At 47.8% G+C, this 22,167-nt stretch overlaps 1 protein-coding gene across 1 annotated transcript in view; it reads left to right on the plus strand.

The window, feature by feature from the left end:
- Asic2 (acid sensing ion channel subunit 2) overlaps window positions 1-22,167 on the plus strand; it is a 1,042,689-nt gene that overhangs the window by 58,866 nt on the left and 961,656 nt on the right. The gene's annotated exons all lie outside the window — the stretch shown is intronic.

Below are 22,167 nucleotides of genomic sequence, written 5' to 3' on the forward strand. Positions count from 1 at the left end.
TCCATGGGCTTCGATGGCTCACGGTTCCCCTTATTGGGTAGAGTCACATATCTCCCTCCCTCGCTGGATTGTGAATCCCCAAGGGCAACCATGTCTAGTTCAACCATTATTTTTCTTCAGCTCTGGACCTGTGCCTGACACCCAGGAAACCCTGACTTCTCTGGTATTGTGGAGAAAGCTCTCCTACTCCCCCCAGGATCAGATCCTCCCCTGACTTTTGTTTCCTATTGTCCTTTGAAGTCTACCTTCAGAACCTCTTCTATAGCCAGGGGCTGAGTACAGGAAACCTATTGGAGGGCAGCAATCTGACATGTTGGTTCTGGGGCCTCTGATTCCTGACCCATAAAAAGGAACAACAACATCAAAAAATGCCCAACTCATGCAGTTTGGGGGAGGATAAAGTAAGAGACATTTGAATTTCTTAGAGCCGCCATAACCAAGTAGCACAAAACGGATGGCTAAAGACAACAGAAATTAATTCTCTCAAAGTTCTGGAGGCTGGAAGTCTGAAATCAATGTCTTGGCAGGGCCATGCTCCCTCCAAAGCCTTCTAGAGAATGTGCCCTCACTCTCTCTTCCAGCGTCCAGTTGTCCCAGGTGTTTCTTAGCTAGTGCTCGTGTGACTCTTGTCTTCACACAGCCATCTTTGCTCTGGGGAGAACATGAGTCCTGTTGAATTAGAACCCACCCCATTCTAGTTAAATCTCACCTTAGCTTTACTAACCATATCATGCGGGCCCTGTTTCTAAGCAAGATCGTTCTGAGGTCCTGAGGGATAGGGGGGGTCACAGTTCAACCCACAGCACTCTCAGATATGTGCTATTACTTATTCCTTCCTTTACTCTCTTACTCTCCTCTATTCTTAGTCACACCAACCCGCCCTACCTTTCCTGTAGTCCCCCTTCTCGTCCATACCTCTCTGATGTGAATTTCTAGGTACCTTTTAATGAAAGTATGCCTTCTTTTTTCTAACCAGGTTGGAGACTCTTTGAAGATAAAGAGGTAAAAGATAACCCCTATCGCCTCCAAAAGACTGCTTGGCATATCCTGAGGTTTCCATGTGTATTTATGGATTGTTTAAAAACAAAGGAGCAGAAAATATTGATCACATTTGTTTTTTCCTACTCTGTCCTTCTCTCCAAAGTTCTTCCTCTGGGTACTTAGAGGGTGATCGTCCTTCTCATTTCAACTAGCCTCATCCTGTCTGAGCTGCCAAGAGGAAATGGGGTTGGAAAGTTTTACATGAGGTCATTCCTTTTTACCTTGACAGTCACCACCTTAGGGAAGGCGTCTGTGATCTCCCACTTGGGCAGAAGTGACAGTTCCATCTTATTTCGAATCCATTCTCTGCACCACAGTCCGAGGGGTCTTTCCAAAACACAAATATGGTCCCACCATTCTCATGGATTTCCTTTGTCCCCAGGATGAAATCCATGTACCTGAGAAGGCATAGAATCCTGCATGAACTGACTCCTCTCACTGGGTCTGTATTTTGTCTTATTCCTCCTGACCTCTAACTTGAGACTTAACAGCCATGTCACTTTTTGCACTTGCTTTTTGAAGTTCCTAAATTCTCACCTTTAACTTTTATTTTTCTTATGCTTGTCTAATGTCCTTTTACTCCTTCATTCTTTTTATGTTGGTTGTGGGGAAGTTCTGTGGATTCTACGCAGGGCCTCATGTTTGCTGTGCATGGTGTTCTACCACGGAGCTACACTCCCAAACCCTCTTCCTGTTCCTTCAAGGCACAGCTTAGAAATCTCCTCCTCTAAGAATCCCTCCCAGATTCACCAAGTATCCTTACATGTATTTGTTAGGGCTTGTGGTTACGCTGTGACTGTCACTAGAGAGGAGGGCAAGTTATTTCTGGATAGTTAGTTGTGGAAAGTTGAATAGGTCTTGTTGAGAGAGGTTGAGACATGGCGTCAGAAAACTAGAGTTTAAATCCTGGATATGCCATTTATTAGACTTTGACCTTGAGAAAGTCATCTATAATTGTTCTGAGCTTTAGTTTGTTTATCTATCAAATGAGGGTAGTGATACATATTCAGGGTTGACAGAAATAAAGCATGCAAAGAACCCAGTACCATTCCTAACACATAGTAGGTGCTTCTGAAACATCAATTCCCTTCCTTACCTTCTCTTCTATCTTCTCTTCCTTACCTCCCCATCTCCAGATGCCTCGCCTGCATGTTATTGGTGCTTCTTTCTTCATTTTGTCTCTTGTTTGCCTTCTTCTCCCCAACTCTTCCTTTGGCTAGTTCCTACAGATCTCGTTTTTTCATGATTATAATAAAGCATCATAGAAAACTAATTAATATTTTGGAGATGAAGGATGCAGTGCTGCCAGCCCTGGCTCTCCACTGAGTGCAAACCAATTACAATGAAACCCACCAGCTTGGCTGCTTAGGAGAAAAAGGATTTATTTATCAACAAAAGGGAATCCAACCCCTTTATAATGCAGCCACCAGCTTCCCTTTGATGGCACTGCCAACTTCGAACCCCAGGTGCCTGCAAAAGAGGCCAAGAGGAGAGTGGAATTTTAGTTTTGAAGAGACCAATAGCTCCCCTAGTCCAAGCCAGTGTGGTCCACTGTGCCCATGTGGGGCTCCTGGGCTCTCTCTCCACTTGGCCACATCGTATAGCTCCACCCTTGATAGCCTCAAGACATCCAGGGTGTGGCCATTACTTCTAGAACTCAGAAATAGGAGCCAGAGACCAGTGGGACTGGAAGAACCAAGAGATCATCCTGTTTGATAATTCCATTTTATATCTGGAGATCTGAGTTGCTCACGGCTGAATACCACAGATCACATCTAGGACCCTGAAGAATCAGATGTGCTTTTCTCTAGAAAATTCCTCCATCATGCCCAATGCACCCTGTTGCTGAATCTCTCAGATCCATCAGTGCATCAAACTGTGAACCTTTGCACATTTTGATACCAACAGGCACCTCGAAAGTTGGGGCTCTGTGGTTTTTCATTCCCTGCAGGTACGCCACCTAGGAGTAAGGGTTTAACATTTATGACATCAATGCACTCATGCATGAATTCATGGACACCAAAATTTCCTCCAAAGTACCCAATGGATTCAGTGGAGAAAATTCCAATGAGATAAGCCTGGGCTCCTGGACTTTGAAGATAATTGGCAAGACTGAACTAAAGCACCTAATCCTGGACAACTGCTTCTGAATCCCCAGAATGACTTGTGGTGCTGAACCGAAACTGGCCCCTCTGGATTCACATGGTAGCATCCTTACTGTGTAGCACTGTGCCTCAGTTTCCCCATGTATGCATCCTCAGCTGCTCAACACACACATAATGGGGATCATATTGGATTATAAATCCAGTGAGCAGCCAGGGTACTGGTTCCACATGTCTGCTTGGGATGCAGCTTCTTGGCTGTGAGTATGTGAACTTGACCATTCTGAGCTGATGCTCAGATTCAATGAAGGAGTGCATAGGATGCCTATGTTCTCTGCCTGCAGTTGGGACGTGGCAACTGTTCATGACTCTTCTGTTAATGGATGAGGCTAAGTGACCTAACCAAGATCTCAGTTAGTGTGGTTAGTGCAGTGGTGTGGTTGATTGCAAATCTTCTTTCTCCATACTCTGTGGCTTTTATTCTGTGGCAGCCCCTGCTATTTGATCTATAGTTGTCTCTGTCCCCAACTCGGTCCTACCTCCCTTTCCACAATCATCAACATTTTTTGTTTCCTGTTCTTTCTTCTGTTGAAAAGACTCTGTGGTTTGTTCTTCTTCCTCCTGTCAATACCTGCCATCAGGCATAGCACTGCCATCAGATGCTTCATGTGTAGCATGTACTCTGTTTCAAAACGTAACCTTGCGGGGTGGGGGTGTGGCGGGTCACTTTCACTACCTCCTGCAGGCTGAGTTCTGCAGGGGTACACCATTAGGGGTGCATCAGGCTGACCAAAAGCACGTAGTTTTCCTCTTGTGTCCTTAAATGACTGGGGGACCTAGGGTTCATTCTGCATGGGAGAGACTGGATATCCCTGCTTCTCTAAGATGACTTCACCAAGAAGACTTCACCAGCTTTTAGTGTGCCAGAGCCCCAGTGACCACTTGAGATTCCCTGGGCTGGCCATGGACCCATAGATACAGTCTTGGAGACACCCAAATAAAGACATGTGAAGGTTAAGGACATATAAATGATCCTGGTTATCTGGGACCCCCTTCTCCACAAAGCATTCATCCATTCATTCGTCTTATGAACAACTGTTTATAATACAAAGTATCAGGTCTTATGCCTGGACTGAGGTCTTGCATGGAAGAAGTCAGATACAATTGCAGCTTCCAGGAGCCTACAGCCCAGTCAGGCAGGAGTCAGAAAGAATCTAGTTCTGTAGGGGGCCTTGCCTGGGTCACTGACTCATCACTTCCTATCTGAAACCTGACAGCAGAATTAAGAGTCTCTGGAGGAACTCCCAAGAGCAAAGTCAAGGTAGCAATTTTTATACCAGCTTTGGGAAAGAAACAAAGGATCAATAAGATATCAGGAGCTAAAGGATGGCGCTTAAACCATGGCTTGAACGTAGGGCATGGGGAAGTTGGGAGCCAGCAAATAAGGCTGAAGGACCGAGGGACCAATGGCATCATCACGAGGTGTGTGGAGTCAGAGAATGTTCACAGCCCTGACATGTAAAAGAAAAATTTTAAGGAAAAAAAAAAGGAGCCTCTGTTATGTAGTAGAAGGAATGAATAGATAAATTTTAGTGGCTCTCAAATAATAAAAGTTTCGGCAGAGAGCAGTAATAAACCAGAGCTACACGTGTCAACATGGATAAATCACACAAACATAATGTTGAGTGAAAAAAAAATAAAGCAAGCTGCAGACAAAATGCTGATTTTATGATACCATTGATATAATGTTTGAAAACATGCAAAACAATTCTGTGTATCGTTCAGGAATAAATAAATATGTAATAAAAGTATAATGTCATTTGTGGGAGCAATAAAGTCTAAATTTTGGATTATGAAGGGCTCTGGAGGAAGGGGGGGTTGCTCACCAAGGGGTACATGGGGCTTCAGCCGTATCAGCAGTGGCGCCTTCTTTTCTTGTAGGTGGTAGTTGCATAATTTATTACGGTATTATTATTTATTCCCTTTTTACATGTCTCATTTATTGCCTAATAAAATTTATTTACAAAGCTGAGATGAGGTAAAGTATGTGGACTGGAAAAGAGGGAGTCTTTTGACCCTCCTTGCTCTCTGTACTTGGGCATCCAACTTGGGTCTTTCCAAAGCCTTACTCAGAGGTGCAGAACAAGACTGTTCTCAAAAGCAAGTTACTGGGCTGGGTCAGTTCCCTCTCCCTGCCACTGAGTCCCTCCTTGGTGCAGTGTAATGACATTGGAAATGAAGGATGGGGTAGGACTTCAGCATTCCTGTGCATCCAAAATATACTCTTATGTCCACCATCTTCCTCTCTACAGAGGAAAGTAGTCTTACGGCCAAAGGAGCTGAGCCCACGGGTTATCTCAGTAGCACTATCCTTTGGCTCAACCAGTGCATCTGGCCAATGTCATCCTGGCTTCTAGCTATAGGGTTGGTTATTATAATAGGATTACCCTGTTCGTCCCCAGCCTTTTCCTGAAATGTCCTCTGTGTTGCTTCTTGGTCCTGACACTGGCCTGCGAGGGCCAAAGAATTTAACATTTCTGCTCATTGCACAGAGTGAGACCCTATGAGGGGAGTGTCCTGTGGTTCTGGAATGCAGAACCCACTACCACTTCTGGAATCTCCTGCGCATGACTGACCCCCTTCTACTCCACTATTGCCACAACATGATGTTCCACTGATCTTCTTCCAACCTCCTGCCCCCAGTGGAAGTAGGGAGGAGGAAACCCTAAATGTGATCCTTTTCATTTGTACGTGATGTGCATGACTGTGGTCTCCACAGAGGAGGAAACTGAGGGACAAATAAATACCATACTCAAGGTCACATAACTAATAATAATCATCTGATTCTAAAGTCCATACATATTTGTTTCTCTATATTAACTGCCTTGTTGATTGACAGCCTCAACCTTTTATGGGGGGGATATTTGGGATTGAACCCAGCAGTACTTAACCACTGAGTCACATCCCAATTTCCCCTTTTTTATATTTTATTTAGAGACTGGGTCTTATTAAGTTGCTTAGGGCAACTTAATAAGTTGCTGAGACTGGCTTTGAACTTGCAATCCTCCTGCTTCAGCCTCCTGAGCTACTGGGATTGCAGTGTACCACAGTGTCGGGCTCAACCCTTTTTACACTTTGTTTCAGAAATATTGTGGACAGGCTTCAGTGAATATTCTTGAACTTGTCCTGTTGTGCTTCTTTCCTCATTTTCTGCTTTGTAGGATGCCTCTGACCTGAGAAAGAGTGGTGGGGTTGGATCCTCAGAGTTGGTCCTCTTCCTTCCCTATGATGACTTTTCCAGGGCAAAGGTTGCCTGAAGCAGAGCTTCTAGGGATCCTCCTAGTCCCTAATTCCTGGCAATTCCTGGCTCTCTAGCATCCAATGGGCAGATACTAGACAGCCCCTAACAGTTATCACTCAAGTCTGCAGGCACCAGCATCAACCCTGGAGACCTGCTTCAAAGAGGCCACCAGCCCTGGCCCCCACCTGCCCCAGACTTAGTGGAATCTGCTGAAGTCAATTAGTTTGACCCACTCAGGGCCTCTTTCTTTACATAAATAGATCCTCCTTGGATGTGGACCACTGAGTCTTCATAAGGCCTCTGAGAAGTTACTGGCAATTGAATTATGTGAGAAGACAAATGAGGCAAAAAGAAAGTTAAGATTTTATCTCAGGCAGGATCATCAGGCAGGAGCCAGATAATGGATCACCCCCAAGAAAGTGTCTGTCTTCCAGAATAGGAATTGGAGTTGGAGTTGGCGTGGCCCTGGAGAGCATTCTTGGATAGGATGTCTTAGGATGACAGTCCTGCAGTCATCTTGGGGTCTATCCTTAGTAGGGAGAACCAAGGACAAGATCCTGGTTTCTAATCCAGAACTTACAGGTTACCCAACTTTTTTTTTTCCTTAAAGAAAATATAGCAGGGACTCTTCCTCTTGGCCTAAAGGTTTGAGAAGTCAGACGGCTCCTCCTTCCCACATCTGAAAATTTCCCCTGGAGTCTCCTGAATTCCACAGGCAGGACTGGGCATTGATAAGGAATAAGCAGTGGATGGGGTGGGCTTGGGTGCCAAGGCCCTTCTGTTTGCAGAGCTTGTGTCTCTCGGTCTGAGTACCCGGGGGTGCAGCCTGGACTGGTAGTGCATATGTAGGGAGCAAACTGCCACTAAGGTCTAGGGGAGGCTGTCAGAGTGGGGTGGGGGAGCTAGGGCAGTGTCTTAGCCAATCCAAAATATTCCTTTCCCCTCTTGGTTGGAGTCAGCACATGAAGAAATAAAATGCAGACCCTTCCCTGGGTGAGCTGAGCAGAGCTGTGAGAGGAGGTTTTCCTGATGGAGAGAGGGCTGGGTGAGTGACTTCAACTCGAGCTGCTTGAGTTCCTCCTCCCCCACCCCCGTTTCACACTGGCCTGGTTCTTATTCCAATGCATGTCCCGTAGCTTCTTATCCATCCTAACCCCAGGCCTGCAGCTAACCTATGAATGATTTTGGACATGTCACTGCATCTGCAAATGGAATGGGTGCTGTACTTTTCAAGGGGTCCTCTCCTAGGAAGGGCCATTTGGAAATGTATGGGGACATGTTTGGTCATTACTAGAATTTATTTCCAGGGAAGAAAAACAGGAATGCTGAGCTTCTTTGCCATGCAAATGAGCTCCACAGATAGAGGAACCATTTTCCCCAAAATATCAGTAGTGCCTTCATGGACAAGTACTGTTAGACTCTGTGAGGATCCTTCCAGCCAGCCATGGCTGGTCTCTCAGACACAGGCCTGGGGAGCTGGAGTCAGGCTGTGATATGATCCATATGCCAGTAGTATGGTTGGATGCCCAAAGTGTAAGGTGAGGGAGTTCGGGACATCATCCTGTGGGGGCCAGGGCAGCTGGGAGTGAGCTGACCAGGGAGCTGCTCACTTTTACAGGCTGAATGGCTTGGAATGACAGCCACGACTTCTGGGCTCTCCAACAGCACAGCATAGAGAGTGCTCTGGACAGATGGCCCTGGAGCTGTCAGATAAAGGCAGGTGGAGGCCACAGGCAAGCAGAGAAGGGGGGACAGGTTTGAAGGAGTGCAAGATCAGAGTGCAGCTGAGGGAATGAAATGAGTCATTGAAGGGGAAAATTTTCTGTGATCTGCTCTGCCGAGATGGGGGCCCAGGGCCTGGGGCTGAGTAGAGAGGCGAGGGAAGCATATTTTAAGGTACAGAATCAATACTGCATCTGTCCCTTTTAAATTCAGTTCCTTCTTCTAATAAATCAAGTGGAGCTAGGGTGCAGGGGCTTGTCAGTCTGAAAAGAGCCTTTGGCTCACCAATTTCCATAGCAAAGACAGGCAGTTTTAAGGGAACCAGATAATTACTGAGCCCAGAGAGGCCCAGGGCACTTTTTAACATCTGTACTCACCTGGTTGTTGCATTGGTCTTTTTAAAGCCCTCAAAATTGAGTAAGGAGCTACTAACAAGGCACTTCAGAACTGCTCGCAGGAGGGCAGCCACCGTGTCCAGTCTTGATGCAAGTCAGCACCTAGGACAGCGCCTTCGTGTGCATACTACCTGTGCAGATGGTGGGGTGCAAGAGAAGCATTCCCTTATATTTGTAGGGGGGAAAATGTTTCCAATTTTCTTTTTTTGGCATGGAGTGAAGGAAGGAGCATAGGCTTTGGGATCAAACTCCTCTGAATCATAAGCTCAGTTCAACCTCTTCCCCTCCTGTGACCTGGTCTGCTTACTTATTTTTTTAGGCCTCTTCTGAAAAAAATGATAGTAGTAATGATGTCTTCCTCCAGGGGTTGTGGAAAGGAGTCTAGCTAGTAATGCACAAGGGGCCATGCACAGGGCCTGATGCATAGCGAGGGTTCAGTACGTGGAAGCTGTGGAGGCTGTTTGTGTGGTTCTAGGGGATCTCCCTGTTATCAGGAAAGTCACGGAGCAGGACTGGGGACTGTCCACTGTTTGTTCAGGAGCTGTTCTGTGACGGTATTTTCATCAGTTTAAAGTAGGAAGAGCAAACTGGCTGCCCCGGTGAGATTTTTGTGAAGCTGAGTAGTTCTTCATTGAAGGGACAATGCTTTTGTGTGAATTTTTTTCCCCTATTACTTTTATAGGTGGTAAAATGCCAATTGTATTGCAATATGATGATTGACACCAGAAGGCAGAGTTTAAAAATATGTCTTCTCTGGCAAAATAAAGGTGGCCTGATGCTGGTCTTCCACCATTACTAGTCACCATTTGGCAGAAGAAAGATTCTGTATGTGAAATGCCAACCCCTGGGGTCATGTTTGCATCTCCAGGAGATGGAGTAGAATGTGTAAGGACAGTGCGGGGGAGGACCAGAGGGGATGGGGCAGTCTGTTTGCCTGGACCTAGAGGAGGCTCCCTAAAGCAGCAGGCCTGTAAGCATGGTGGGCCTTGCCCTGGAAGTTCAACACTAGTGGGCATTCTAAGTGGAGGGTACAGCTTGAGCAAAGGTGCAGAGGCACATGAATAAAGAGTACTAAGGAGCAGAGCCAAAGAGCTTGGGTCACAGAGAAGCCAGTGGGGACCAGAAAGCCGCTGAGATTTCTTAGCTGAGGCTTGTTATCCGGAAAATGGTGTTGAGTGAGAAAGAGATTTAGCATTTATTGAGTTCCTGTGATTATGTCTACAACTGCTGCCCTGGATCTCTTCTTCCCAATTTATATGTAAAAATACTGGAGCTTATACAGATAAAACAAGGTGTCAGGAGTAATACAACTAGTAAGTGGCAGAGCCAAGCATGTAACAGGAATGTTAAGATACAAGAAGTTTTGAGAAGGGGAAGTCAAATTTCAATGGGAAATGATACAGCAAGATGCCAGGCAGAGCCTCCAGGAGACGAGAAAGGCAGAGTTAAGGGAGGCAGGTTCCCTCCTTTTTGGGAAAGACTTTGAGGTGGGAGTTTCAGATGCTACCTTTGGCACTGTCCAGTGATTCAAGGACCGGGAACATTGTTTCGTGTTTCTGCACGGAGGGAAGGCTTTGCTGGTACCCTGGGGGCATCTACCTGAATGTCTGACATAGAACCCAGGAGGAGACGCCCATCTGGAGCAAAAGAAGGAAGGATGGTGAAGGAATGATGTCTTGTTGTTGCCTCTTCTGTCATTTCTAGGGATATCTGTCTGTCTGTCTGTCTGTCTGTCTATCATCTATATATGGTGCCCCAAACAGTCTTTGAGTAAATAATAAAACACCCATGAGGTTCTCTCTTCCCTCTGATGCCTGGGTCTTGGTTCTCAGTCTTCACAGTGTGTCAGAATCCTCTGGGGAGCATGGCAATGATATCTTCCCACCCCTGGGTCCTGAGATGGTAGGTCTGGGCTGCTTCTATGAAAACGGGATTTGTAACAGTCCCCTCAGGGGCTCCAGTGCCATCGGTCCCTTGACCAGACTTCGGGAAGCTTTGTTCCAGAAGGTGGGCACCTCCTCCGGTGTTCCACCATTCAGGAGGTGCCAGCAGCATGCCTGGCAAAGCCTTCCCTCCTGGTAGGAAATTGAGACGATATGTGTGGGCCCTTTTATAGAGGTAGCCTTCCCTCTGGTCATGGGAGTATCTTCAGCGAGCAGGGAATGAAGAGAATGTGGTTCTTCCAGCTAACTGTGAAGAAAGACTTGTAAAAGCCGTTAGTCAGACTCACCCCACCATGAACAGAAAGGAGCTCTGTGTTTGAACCAGACCCAGCTCCAGCAACCTAGAGCCCTGCCTGGCTTCTAGTTCCTCCAGTGATGCTGGGTGGGCTCTCCTGATTGATGTGATTCAGTCCTTTCCTATTTCTGAACATTGAAAGGCTTGGAGTAGATGAACCTAAGGTGCCCAGGTTCTCTGGTGCCTTTGTGAACTCCCACTCTCTCTTTCTTCTTGCCATGAGGGAAGACCACCCCTGCCAATCTTCTTTAGTAAAGCTGCCTGTCCCTCCCTTCACTGGTCCTGCTCTGGCTGCCTCGCTTTTACAGAGGAGAAGATCAGAGGAATTTGGCCAGGGTCTTCCAGCTCATTGGCATTGAGCCACAAGTTCCCCTTTTTCATCCATTGGGACTGTTGGTGAGAATGTTTTGGGAGGGATTTGAGTTTATTGCCAGGAACCCTGGGTTAGTGACACCTAGGGCTGCCCATAGCCACCATGCTGCATGAGAAGCATACTTGACATCACAGTCTACAAAGTGGTGCCCCCTGGAGGTGTGTGGTGAACATGAGTGGTCCTGTGTGGTGTCCCCTGAGGGCTTGTACACCTAGCTAAAGTGAACTCTACAAATACTGCACGAACTCTGGGTGGTATTTCCTCTTTCCTTTCAAGAGTTGTTCGGGGTCCCTTCTAGGGATTATCTTTGCTCGTTATTAAAAACTGGGTGGTTAGGAATGGAATATGGTGATGCCTACGGATAGAGCCACCTTCTTGGGCAGTCACAGCAGTGTTGTAGAGGGCACTGTAGCTCAGTATGGAAGGCCTCGGCTCCAGAGCCTGTGGTAGGGCATTCTAGAAAGGGAAAGTCTGCCCTATCCTGCCCTACATTCAAGTAGGTGGAGATTCCATGGAGATTTTGGTGAAGGGGAGGATGCCTTTTCAGTTCTGCATGGAGACAAAGATCAGGGCCCTCCAGAAAAGTGCAGCTCCCGCGTCCCTCTCCCAGATGGATGATGTGATTTGACAAGCGAAGGAAGGGAGTGAAAAACCCCTCACACCCGTCCATGTGCAGCCTGCCACGCACAGCCTCGAGGGTCTCCTCAGATGCTGTGCCCAAAAGTGGCTCTCTGGCCTCACTATAACCTCAGCTCGGTGACATTTAAGTCACCCTATTTGGGAGTCCGTCCTGTATTAGGTATTGGGGTGCAAAAAAATCAAGAAAACCTGGCCTGCTCTGTCAGGAATTGACGGGAGACTTTGAGCTGACAGGGGAGAAGGGAAGGAAGCCACATCCTCGGAAGCGAGGGCAGGAAAGAACCCAGGGCATGAGGGCTGAGCGTTTGGGGAAGCACTGGCGGCTTGGTGGGACCGAGAGAGGGAAAGCACCTGGGCTTGGGCCTGGGGGAGGAGTGGGAAGGGCGAGAGTCAAGGCCTGATGGAGCCTGTGTTCCAGGCAAAGCGGTCAGAATTTCTAACCTGAAAACCACGGGGGCCTGCTGGGGAATTCTGAGCAGGAGAGTGACATGATCAGAATGGCATTTTAGAAGCGTCGCTCTCACGGAGATGCGGAGAACCTACCGCAGGGAGGCAGGAATGGCGACAGAAGGAGCAGTTACCTGGTGATTTCAAGAGTCCAGGGGAGGGTATGGAGAGCCTGGGTCCACCGCCAGAACTTCTCTACCTGCACAGGAGATGGCCTCTGGCCTCCAGCTTCCCGGACCCAGACAGGCTGCCTGGAAGTGGCAGTTATTCAGGGCAGAGCAGGCCTCTCCAGGGCAGGAGAACTGAGGGGACTCTTTCTTCATCCCCGGAACCTCGTACAGAACCATGGTCCCCCCGGGGCGGGAACAGAACTGAACAGCCTGAATGGAATGGGGAGGGACCCTTTGCCGACATAACCAAGAGCCTGGACACGGCCCTGGAAATTCTGTGTCCCAGGACTGAGCCCCTTCCCTTACAGATGAGAGGCGCAGAGAGTGTCGGGGGGCTGCTACCCCTTCCCCCTGGCTCCCTGGCCTCCTCCCCCAAGTTCCCATGGCAGTCCATCCCCTTTCCTTCCCTCCTGGTTGTTTCTCTGATTATCTCCCAGCACCTCCAGGGGTGCCAGGGAAGGGAGCTAATTGCTTTGCTATAAATACCAGCCAGAACGAGCTCCCAGGGCCCCAGACCTGGCTTTCCTTTCTCAGTGACTCCGTGGTGGGTGGGCAGTCATGGGTAGGTGGAGTCTACGCGGCCATCCACCGAGTTGTTCAGTGGTTTCGGGGCCCCCCTCCCCAGCTCAGCCCTGCCCGCCTTCACTCACTCACAGAGTAGGAGGAGAGCAGCACCTGAGTGCCAGGCGCAGGGCTCGGCTCTAGGAACGGAGGGGTGAATCAGAGCCTGTCTCTGCTTTCAAGGAACTCCCGGTCTAGAGAGGAAGAAGACAAATCTGCGGCAGAGTAGTGGTGGGACATTGGGGACGGGGAGGAGCCCTTCATTGGCTGGGACTGGGAAGGAAAGGCTTCCCTGGAGGGGCCTCTAGAGCCAGAGGCTGAACGGTAGGGTGACAGAGAGGCCAGGAGGACAGACAGTCTGGACAGAAGGCAGTGGGCTGCAGAGGTACAGAGATGTGAAGGGCCACCAGGGTGTAGGGCTGGTCCTCTGTGGTTCTGGCCCAGCGTGTCCTGGAGGAAAGAGAAAGGATATAAACTTCAACGGGACCCCCGTAGTCCCTGAGCATGGTGTCCTGGGGTCCCTGGGAGCCACAGGAGGCTTCTCAGCGGCAGTGTGGTCTGATCAGAGGCTGCTTAGGGAAGGTCACTCCAGAGAGAGGCTCAGAGATGCCCTCCCTCCGGTCACTTAGCTTCATTATCTCAAAAAGGGCCTGCTTCACAGGGACTGGGGCTCTGAAGGAGGTGAGGGCGGTGGGCACCACGGAATCACAATGAGGACGCAATTAACATCTCACAAACAGAACAGAAATGCAAACACCTCTCGCTGCAGAAGAGTGGAATTATGCGAAAGGGGGAGGGAGGGGAAAAAAAAATTTCTTCCCCTAATAGCTCTCCGACTTTCATTAGTTCTGACAGTGAAGGCTGCGTGGCGGTGCGCTCCATGGCAACCGTCTCTAGGAAGAGCAGCGCCGAGGAGCGCTGCTTCTGAAGACTTTCAATCAGTCTGAAAACTTAGCAGACAAAACGTCTCGTCACCAGCTTCACAGCCCCTGTGGGCACGGAAGGGAAAGGGGACGATGATGACGTGGGCAAGCATTCCCCGAGGGGTGACAGTGGGGACTCTGTTCAGAGGAGCATCAGAGGGGCTGCCGCCCAGGGTGCCCACAGGGGAAGAGCCTGAGCCGGGGGGCCCCTTCCCTAGGACCAGGGCCTATGGCTACCGGAGAGGAAGGAGGCAGGAAGCATATCTACATGCAATGGATTCCTGTCCATGACCCTGAGAAGCACTCAGGAGGCTTCACTGGAATCCTTCTCCTCTGAGCCGTGGCCTGCACCTGAATTGCAGACACTCTGACGAGCTGGGCCATCTGGTCACCTCTGGGGTTTCCATCCTGTGCACCGTAAGTCCAGCCCGTGTTCCAGGAAGATAAAGGGGACACTGTGGCAAAGGCCTAGTTGCAGGACTGGCCTCTACGATGGTGCCAACCTGGGGCCCTCTGTCCCGTTCCTGGTTAGGGCCGCACTAGGGGAAATGGAAGAGGCATAGACCTCACAGGCCGGCTTCCTGCGGAGGCCCCTGCAAGAACACTGCCTCCCCTCTCCTCCTTCTCGCTGTCTCCCTCTCATTTTCAGCCTCAGCCTCTTCACTCTTCCTGTCTTGCTCTCTGACTACAGCACAGAGGTGTCGAAGGTGTGGGTGGGGAAACAGGGGACTGGACTCTGGACCTCAGAGAATTCCAAAGATGAGCTGTATGTTGGTGTCCTCAGGGCTCTGGCCCTCCCTATGCCAGACAAAATATCTGGGGTTGGGGCCAAAGGAAACATGAATGAGGTTGGGTGGCCACATGGGGTGACAACTTATAGACAAGAGGGCGCTCCAAGTGCTGGTCTTATCACAACAAATAGGTGGTGAAAGGCCCACCAGGTTCTGAGACTCCACCCCCCAGGCCCTTGGCATATGTAAAGATCTCAAGGGGCTTGCAATATGGCGGAGAGACTGGCCGTGAAGTATATGTATGCCATCAAAGATAGATAAGATGTAGGTGGAAGGTGTGGGCAACAGAACAGCAGAGCAGGAGGAAAGGGCTGCAGGTACCAGGGAACCAGAAGGCTGTGATTTTTCACAGGGTGGACACCCAGCCTCTCTGAGAAGGGTAGCATTTGAGCCAAGACTCAAAGGAGATGATGTCCGCGGGAAGAGTATCCAGACAAAGGGGACATCGACTGCAGAAACTCTGAGGACGGTGTGTGATTGGCCTGATCTAGGAATCACAAGGCCAGTGTGGCTGGAGAGTCAGGGGACAATAATATCCCACAGTAATGGGGACAAGATTGGGTGGGCTGCTGTAGTTTCTTCTCCTAGATGATTGGTGGGACCCCTCTACTTCCCCCACCTTCCCTCCTCCAATCCACCAAAACATCTCATCTTTTTTGTTATCTACTCCACATATTAGAATGTGAGATATGATTCAAAGAAAGACTTTTGCATCTTAAAATGTGTTTGAAATCCACTGGTCAAGTCTTTGTAGTAACGGGGAAACCCTGAGTCTTTCGAAAGGCGAATGACCCGTTCGTTCAAGGCCACACAGCCGAGTGAGTGGAAGAGTGGAACTCAAATCTAGGACGTCTGGAGAGGAACTCTTTCTGCCATCTGTGCCAGAGCCATGAGAGGTCCTGGAAGTTGGCATCAGAGCTTGTGACACACGCAGACCACCTGGGGCCCCAGTCGGTTGGATACCCATGGACTTCTCATACTCTAGCTCCTACAGCTGCCACGCTGCTGCCTTCTTCACGCACGTGGCTCCTTCTCAGTTTAGTTTCCACCACCTCCATGAAGCCACCCACGGACCCCTTGAGCCAGCAGCACATCCTCTCAAAAACTTTATAACTCCCAGAGCCAGAGTGGCTCTGAGACAGGTCACACCATCTTCCTGAGCCAGTGTTTCCTACTCTGTAAGTGCTGAGGCAAGTTAACTACTCAGGGCTTAGGTTAAGGTAGAGTTTAATAATATGCGTCCTATTTGACACAGGAGGGGTGGCCAGTGAATGTTTATTGGGTCCATAAATCATAATGGTCTTGGGAGAGGGGCACTTCCATGGAACCTCCTAGCCCCATCCATAAAACGAAGGCACTAGAGCATAGTGGTGAATGGTATGGGCTTCGAAATAAAGAATGTTCTGATTCAAATCACAGTTCTTATTATACCTTTGTCTGTTAAATGGCAAGAATAACTAAATTTTTGGATTATGAGAATTAAATTGCATGCAAGGCTCAGTAGTATAATACCTAGCTCGCTTGAGATGGAGCCCTCATGGAGATACAAAGATCCTTGGCAGGGATTCTCAAATTTGAGTGTGTATGGCAACCCCAGCAGGGCTTGCTGAATCACAGTTTGCCAGTCCCTGGCATCAGCCCTCAGAGTGTCTGGGTCAGTAGACGTAGCGTGGGGGTCTGTCAATGCATTTCTAACAAGATCCGAGGCGATACTGATGCTGCTTGTTGGGAGACGAAACTCACGAACACAATGTCCTTGACCTCACAGGTCAAGGTGAGGATTGTGGAAACAGAAACAACGGAAGAACGTGTCTGGGATGGATGTGCCTGTGCCGACAGTCCAGACAAGAGAGGGGCATTTGGAGTCATACCCAGAAGGCAGCCTCTCCTCTAGCCCAGGCAGTCGCCTGACTCTGTATACCTGGAGGGTGGGGGGTGGGGGCGGCAGCTTATTCTCCTTTTGGCTCCGTCATAGGCTTTGAGATTCGTAGTCCAGGGAAGAGTCAGCCAGCAAAGAACTCTTTCCTGTTTTTCTCTCTGCCCTCTCTCTACCCCTCTTTAGTCTAACTGGATGACTTCCGGTTTCTAGACAGATGGAAACTGAATGGATTATAAGATGCTAAAGAAGGCAAGCAGTCAGAAAACCAAATAGAGATAGAGCCCAAATTCTACATTTCTAGGTTTGAAACCCTTCCCCCTATTTCTAAGAGATATCTGTTGTTCTGGGAGAAAATTTTGAATCTTCAATACTTGAAAATGATCCCATGCAAATGAATGGACTCTTTCTCTTCTCTGCAATAAAATCCATAGATCTTTAGCATTCTACAGCATGGCCTTCTGACTGTGTGTATGACTTGACCCCCAACTTAGATTAGCCAACCATGAAAGAGCTAACTGTCCCTTTTCCCTTGTTATGGTTTGCATGTGGTTGATTGCCCAAGGCTCCATGTTTTGGAAATTTGGTCCCCAGAGTAGTGATGTTGAAAGGGTGGGACGTTCATGAGGGGGAGCCCAGAGGGAGGCTCTTGGGTCACGGGGGTTGCCCTCAAAAGGGAATAAGATAGTTCTCCTCAGACCCTGGTTCGTTTTGCAGAGATGACTATAATAGAAGCCTGATCCTGGTCCCTCCCTGTCTCTCTCTGACTTCCTGGATCCAGATGTGATCCCTTGCTCCCACATGCCTGCCTACCATTGTCACCCGCCATGATGTGACACAGCCAAGAGGGCCCTCCCCAGAGATGATCCTGTGCCAGTGCCATGTCCTGGAACCTCCCAAACTGTGAGCTCAATAAACCCTTTCTCTTATAAAACAAGCCCCCTCAGGTATTTCATTATAGTGAGCCAAAGCTTAGGCAATACGTTTCCAAACTTTCTTGTGTTTTTGGTCTCCAAATTCCCTCTAGCTGCATTACCCTTTGTGCTCTGGTAAGATCCTAAAAAATAAATCTATGTCTGCTTCTAAGTTCAGTGTTCTATATTAGGGGTCAGTGAACTAAAGCACGAGGGCCCAATCCAGACTACTGCTTGTTTTTGTAAATAAAGTTTTATTAGAACACACACATTTCTTTCTATACTATCTATGGTTGCTACAGTGAGAGTTCAAGAGTTGCAAAGTTTAAAGTTGAATACGTCTGCAAAGTCTAAAGTATTTACCATATGTCCCTTTATAGAAAGCTTGCTGGCCCCTATTTCAAGTCAGCTGTGATTCTCTTGATGAATCTTTCTGGGTTCCACAGAAATTCCAAAATGGTACCCCTCTTACTTTCTCCTGCCACCTCTCAGTGCTTCACCCTATGATTATTTTGCTTGTCATAATTATCTTCCACATATGCTTTTCCTCATTGAATCTGTATGTCTACATCACTCTGTCTTTGAGATTACAAAGTCTATTGCCAAGATACACAAAGGTTATATAAAATAATTTTCCTGAAAGACATTTATAAGCCCCCCCCCCAAAAGTGGGCAAGAGCCTACATATATAAGAGTACACATAAGGTCAAATAAACCATGGTGCAGCCATTGCTACACAACAAATAAAATTGGTTCCTCAAGAAAATTGTCCTACATAAAGGGAAAATTTTTAGAAAGGAGTTTAGCAGTCTATTCAATATAATTCCAATTTTGTAAATAAGTAGATAAATAAATATGCAGAAGAATTAATTAGAAAGACTAAAATCAAATATACATTTTTATTTCTCTCTGGGCACCGGGTTATGGGTGACTTTCATTTTGTGACTTCATTAGTCTGTCTGTTTTTCATAACAAGGCTATATTGCTTTTAGAACTGGAGGGTGGGAATTCAAGTTATTAAAACCTTGGCGGCTATCCTGGCTTTGCCACATTCTAACAATATGACCTTGAAAATTCGTCTAGCCTCAGTTTCCTTAACTGTAAGATACGGAGAAACACCATCTTCTTCCCTAGGTTGTTTACTTGAAAAAGCCAGTGAGCTCCACAAAGCCCTTCTCCCAAGCAGAATGCTGGGCCTTGGTCGGCACCTGGACAGAGCCGCAGTGGGATGGGCAGAAGGAGGCTCAGGCTGATCAGCATCCAAGAGCAGCACAGGCTTCTGCCACCCAGCACCAGGACTCCTGCCCGGGAAGGGCCCTTGCTCCTGGAGCCCCAGGTTCAGCCATCCACAATACACCCACAGCTCTTTGTGTTTCATTTTCACCTGAACTAGCTTCCCCCAGCCCACAAGGCCTGGGCCTGCCCTTCCACACCTCCTACTTCCCACCCTGTGCGGATTCCTCACAGCCTCTCACAGCTCATGCTTGCCATTTTTTTTTTCCTTAAGAGTCACACCTTCATCTTTCCACTGAGATTTTTTTTTCCCCTCTTAGCCAGATCCTTTCTGCTTGTCTCTGTGACTTGCTAGAAAATGCCTTTACTTGAGATGATAAGAAATGACTTTCTGCTATCCTCTTATCTTTCTTCCTCTTCTTTTACAAGAATCCTTATCATTCTCCCTCCACCCTCAATCATCCATATAAGGGAGGAGAGGTGATCAGTTGAGGGGCCGGTAAAGTGGTCTTAGGAGGTGTCGGGGCAGATGGAGAGACCTGGATGGGTTGGAATAGAAATAGACTGGATTAGAGTTTTGTATGGAGAAGATGAGACCCAGAAAGGGCCTGGGAACATTGTGTTCCAACATCAGGTCTTGACTAAGTACAGGTCAGCGAATCTGGGTGTATATTCCTGCAGCTCCTGGGTATGTCACAATACCTAGATCTGTCACTTGTCTTCTATTCCCTGTTCTGTTCACTTTCCTGGGATGTGGAGATATTGGCCTCGACACAGGCTATTACCTGGGGTGCATTTAACAAGGATCCTCATACTGGAGAAGCCAAAATTGTACCCATTGACTTCTGGACTTCTGAGAAGCATGTCTCCTCTGCTTGCTACTTCAGAACTTGGGGTTTCAGGGAATCTATTGAGGACTGGGTTGTAGCATTAGAAAGGTATGTTGTGGCCAGCTTCATAGCAGTGGGATGGCAGACTCTGAATCTGGGGATTAAATTTCATTATTGCCATTGGGGAGGGAAAAAACTGAACATTGAGTCCCAAAGAGACTAAATCATTTTTCCTGAGCTGAAGGTTACGGTCGAGTTGGGCTTCAAACCTAAACCTTTCTTACTCCAGCTTCTACTGTGGAAGCGTCCCTCTGTCCTCGTATCTTCTGGCAGAGTGGCTGCTTAGCATTGGCTTGGCATCTGATAGGTTGGGAAATCCATTTTTTCTTCAGAAGACCTGCGAATGATGTCATGGTTTGGATACCATGTTATGGTGCCCCCCCAAAAAACTCCTGTGTCAATACAGGAATGCTCAGAGGTAAATGATTAGATTATGAGAGCTGTGACCCAAGCGGTCTATTCTAGTTTGAATGGACGAAATGTGTGGTAACTGTAGGTAGGTGGTGTGTGGCTGGAGGAGGTGGGTCTCTGGGACTGTGCACTGGAAGGATTCAGCCTCCCTGAAGTCCCATTCCCCTTCTCTCTCTCTCCTTTCCGTACATAGTCAGAGCAGAGCAGTGCTCCTCTGCTGTTTGCTTCCGCCATGATGTTTGACCTCACCTTGGGCCCAGAGCAATGGAGTCCACCAACCGTGAACTAACCCTCTGAAACCATGAGCCAACATAAACTTTTTCTACTTGAAGTTGTTTTTGTCAGGTATTTCGGTCACAGTGATGAAGAACTGACTAACACAAGCCACTAAGTGAGATGAATGTGCTCCTTAGGCTGAATCCCATGTGCTGAGTCCTCCCTCTTTCTCCTCCCTTCTCCTCTGGTCATTTGACTTCTGACACTTTGGCCCAGCCCCAGACCAAGGGATGCCCCTGGTGTCACTCAGGCAGGAGCAGTTTCAGTGCTTCAGCTAAAGGATGTTCCTGAATCCTCATGAAGAAGCCCAGAGTCAAGAGTGGCCTCTCCTTCCCTGCAGGAACCCAGTCAGTGAGTGACCAGTCCTGGTAATTTGTCTCTCAAAAACAACAACAAACAAACAAACAAACAGATTTTTAGCCTTTGCCGATCTCTATGGTGTTATTATTCCTACCACTGCTCATGTCAAGCCACCCAGGTGACATCACCCAAAGCAGACTTGGGAAGAGAGGAGTAACAGCAGAGCCCCTGTCAGCTCACCAGAGTCTATCTTCTTTTTGGCTTTGGTAGCAGAACTGGAGATCAGCTGATGGGTTGGTTACCTGATGCTTTGGTCTGTTGGCCTTGAAACATTTCACCTGTTTACTAAAAGCCTCTGGCAGTGATAAAGCTCTTCCTGCCAAGCTGGGCCCTGCTTGGATTGTCCAGTCTGAAGTTGTGGAGGGCAGCCACCACCTTCTATCCCGAGGGCCCAAAAGACAGCCAGCCAACCCTTCAGGCCTGGGGGTTGGAACACATACACACAGAAAGACAGTCTTCACTTTTGAGAAGGCTTTAGAAGCCTCAGTCAAGAAAGGATGAATTCACTCCTGCAGGATTGCCATTAGAACAATGCGGGAGCCAGGCGGAGGCCTCAGTACTGAGTATAGAGCTTCAGGCATTTTGAAGACCACTTGGTCCCACCCTCTCTTTTTACAGGGCCTTCCAAGATGATGGGCGTCTTGCCCAAGGTCACAAAACTGTTCAGTAGTGAAATGGAATTGGAATCCATCTTTTTTTTTGGCAACTAGAAACCAGTCCTTGTGCTACAAAACAAACTATTAGAAGCTACAAAAGGTCCTCTAATCAGGGACAGATGAGCATCTGTGTTCCTGCTGCTAAAGTGACCAACTCATTCCAATTTTCCTGGGATTTTCCTTTCCTGCATCCCAGAAAACCCCTCAATCCAGACAAACCCGCATGCTTGGTTTCTTGTCTGCTTCCCTCTCTTCCTCCCTTTCCTGTCCTTCTCCTTCCCCCACCTCCTTTGCCTTATACCGTGATTGTGATTGGCACCTGCTCACAAAGAAGCTGGCGGGAGAAGCCTGGGGAAGAGGGCTGTGGAGGCCAGCCTCCCTCCCTGCCCCACCTGGCCAGGGTTCACCTGCCGCCACTCTGAGAGTCTTCCTTTTGCTAATGCCTCCACTTCTTGTTCTTCTTTTTGAAATAGAAGTCGATCTTATGGATTGTAAAAACAAACAATCCATGTAGATGATTAATGAAATTAAACAAAAGAAATATGTGAAAAAATAAAGCAGAATGACTTTAGAGAAACCCACCATCTGAACTAACAATGAGGTGTTTATACTTGGAGATAATTTTATCGATCTATCCATTTATAAATCTATCATCTATCTGTCATCTATCTATCTATCTATCTATCTATTTTCTATGTATCTATCTTCATACCTACCTACTTAAATATGCACATTCTTTGCAATTTCACCAAATTAATCATATTGCTCTGTAATCTAGATTTCCATGTAGCAACATATCATGAACATCTTTTCTCATTAGTCATTTAGAGACTACCTCATCCTTCACA

This window comes from Ictidomys tridecemlineatus, chromosome 3, assembly GCF_052094955.1.
Source record: "Ictidomys tridecemlineatus isolate mIctTri1 chromosome 3, mIctTri1.hap1, whole genome shotgun sequence".
NCBI lineage: Eukaryota > Metazoa > Chordata > Mammalia > Rodentia > Sciuridae > Ictidomys > Ictidomys tridecemlineatus.